Source organism: Puma concolor, chromosome C2 (genome assembly GCF_028749965.1).
Source record: "Puma concolor isolate L17-30 chromosome C2, mPumCon1.1.hap2, whole genome shotgun sequence".
In the NCBI taxonomy this organism is placed as follows: Eukaryota; Metazoa; Chordata; class Mammalia; order Carnivora; family Felidae; genus Puma; species Puma concolor.
Window position 1 is genome coordinate 144,210,609 of NC_141675.1, and position 3,111 is coordinate 144,213,719.

Below are 3,111 nucleotides of genomic sequence, written 5' to 3' on the forward strand. Positions count from 1 at the left end.
AAAAAAATTAAAAATGAGATATGCCCAGGTCAACATCATGATTAGCCTGATCTACAATATCAAGCTCAACAGTCAGTTCCGTACTCCACCCAACCCAACATTTTACCTCCAAAAAAGATGACATAAGGCCATAATTGAAATATGTGTGGAAAATAGCAACATTTAGAGGAGAAAAAAATGAGGGAAGGCAAAGTGTACAGATGAATTTAAACACTCCATACAAAGTCTTCCTCAGAGAGACAGCAGGCCCAGGTTTAAAGCAGATGTTGGCAAACACTGGTCCAGAGCCAAATCTGCCTGCCTGCTTTTGTAAATAAAGTTTTATTGGAACACAGCTATGCCCATTGGTATGTGTATTGTCTGAGGCTGCTTCAGGGTACAGCAGCAGAGCATGATAGAGGCCATGTGGCCCAAAAAGCTGAAAATATTTACTATCTGGGCCTATAGAGAAAAAGTTTGCTGGCCCCAGGTTTAGAGTTTTACATTTTACTGACAATGATCCTTATTGGAGTTCCCTGAAGCAACTATTTTGAAAATGAATGGGGGCGGGGCGCCTGGGTGTCTCAGTCGGTTAAGCGTCCGACTTCGGCTCAGGTCATGATCTCGCGGTCCGTGAGTTTGAGCCCCGCGTCAGCCTCTGTGCTGACCGCTCAGAGCCTAGAGCCTGTTTCAGATTCTGTGTCTCCCTCTCTCTCTGACCCTCCCCCGTTCATGCTCTGTCTCTCTCTGTCTCAAAAATAAATAAACGCTAAAAAAAAAATTAAAAAAAAAAAGAAAATGAATGGGGGCAAACACTTCCATCCATTACAGAGTAGCATGTGAGCCACAGTCTAAAAGGCAGTTCTCAGTCTTATCACTCCATTGCTGTGAGTTCTGAGAATAACTATTACTTTAACATTTGGTAAACTTATCTTTAGGAACTTGAAAGAAGGCTGGGAACATCTCTGAAGTTTAATTTCAAAATATGTTCAAATCCAAGTTGGGGTTCTCCAAGTGGGTAGCTAGAATAAGAATGTATTTGCCTAGAGGCCTTTCAAGGGGATGTTGCTGATTGGTACTTGGTAAACCCAGGCCATGAAGAGAGCTTGAAAAACAGGCATAATTGCTTTTCCAAGTTTGCACCATAAATAATCATTTTTTAAAAGGTTCCAGTAACTTACCCACTAGGAAAAAAGAAAAAGGGGAAAAAAGAAAAAACAAAAAAAGGAAAGCAGTAGTTTTGCTCTAAATGAGGCAGTAGTTTTGCTCTAAAATAATCATGTTTGATGTCATGCTGCCATCTGCAGTATTTCGCTATTTTCACCCAAATACAGGGTTTTTAATGAGCGCTATCACCTGCGTCTGTGATATTGAGGAAGAAGAGCTATGCCAGTTAAACAGGAAGAGGACATTGTAGACCAAAATTTTATCTCTGGTCGCGGGGTTCCTTCCTTCCCCCCCCATTCACCACCACCATTGTTAAGACTGTTCTGATTCCTGAGCATGCTTATGAACAGCAGCGATATTATAGATGAGAATGAATTCATGTGTCGTACCGTCAGAAGTGCCATAAAACTGTTCAGAAATTCTGTAGGTAGTTCAGTGTCTGCTCACACACGCAAATGCGGTCACAATTTCTGAGTGCACTGTGACAGTCCAAAACAGCCAATTTAAAAAAAAAAAAAAAAAAACTCTGGTAAATTTGGGTATTAAATAATCGAACGGGAGCACTGGTTCGGCAGCATATACTAAAACTGGAATGACGCAGAGAAGTTTAGCATGGTCCCTGTGCAAGGAGGAAGTGCAAATTCTTGAAGTGTTCCATATTTAAGAAAAATAATAATAATCTACACGGATGTGTTAGTTTTCTGGGGCTGCTGTAACAAAGGACCACAGACTGGGTGGCTTCAACAGCAGAGAATTATTATCTCACAGCTCTAGAGGCTCAGAAATCTAAGATCAAGGTATGCAGGGCTGATTGCTTTCAAGGACTCTCTTGGCTTCTCACTGTGTCCTCACAGGGTCTTCCCCCTCTATGTGTCTGGGCTCTAATTTCTTCTTATAAGGACACCAGTCATTAGATTGGGGCCCACCCCAATCACCTTTTTCATCTGCAATTACTTCTTTAGAGACCCATCTCTAAATACAGTTCATTCTGAGAACTGGGGGGTTAGGACTACAACATAGGAAGGTGGCAAGGACAGCAAAACTCAGCCCATAATGGAAATAAGTCAAATCAGGTACTTGCTTCTAATGTTTGAAACCAAAATGAATGGAATACAGAAAGATTAAGGCATTAGCATACCAAGAAAGAAAACCTGGTGGTGGGGAGGGAAGGAAGGAAGGAAGGAAGGAAGGAAGGAAGGAAGGAAGGAAGGAAGGAAGGAAGGAAGCCAAGGAAGGGAGGAAGGAAAGGGAAAGAAAAGTTTCATGAATGACTGGAGTCTAAATGGTCCAAACAAGAGATCTTGCTTAATTAAGGAATGCACCCCATCTATGCCTATCAGGAGCCCATCAATTCATGAATATCAGAATCTACGTTGAAGACTGGATGATCCCAACTCTTAAGGCCACTCATCTTTGCCTGTTACCCTCTGGATTATCCAGTAGTGTCTTGAAACTGCATTGTCACCACAGCAACCAAAAGTTCTATTGCTCTGAAGCTATCAAAGAAACCATACACCAGGCAGATCCCAGCAAATATTGCCCCCAGAGGTGCCCTTTTAAATTTGCCCTAGAGATTTAATACAAATGGAACAAAACAGGGGGGGAAATGGATCAGCTATTCTCAAAGGTGTTAATGGTTCACTGCTGAGCACTGTGGTCTGCAGTGTCTGTTGAAGGGTGGAACCCATGCTTTTCATGCCCTGGGAGTCACAGCAGACATCTCCCCCTGTGATGCTTCCAGTAAAGCAACGGCCTGATACTTCACTGGCTGCTCCCATGAAGGATGGCTGCCCTTACCCCATTTCTTAAGAAAAGACAAGAGCATGCATTTCTTATGATCCCTGTGAAGGGTGGGATGCGTGCCGGGTATTTTACATACAATCACTTATTTGACAATCACCTTTTCAATCTCTTCAACCACACAGTTGCATTTTACAGAGAGCTATTTTATAAATGTTTATTTAT

General features: G+C 42.1%; 1 non-coding gene across 1 annotated transcript; it reads left to right on the top strand.

Annotated features, from left to right (window-relative positions):
* The first annotated feature begins 1,706 nt into the window (after positions 1-1,706).
* Positions 1,707-1,810, top strand: LOC112850542 (U6 spliceosomal RNA). Its single transcript, XR_003222665.2, has one exon. It is a non-coding gene; the product is annotated as a U6 spliceosomal RNA (small nuclear RNA).
* Positions 1,811-3,111: the final 1,301 nt, after the last annotated feature.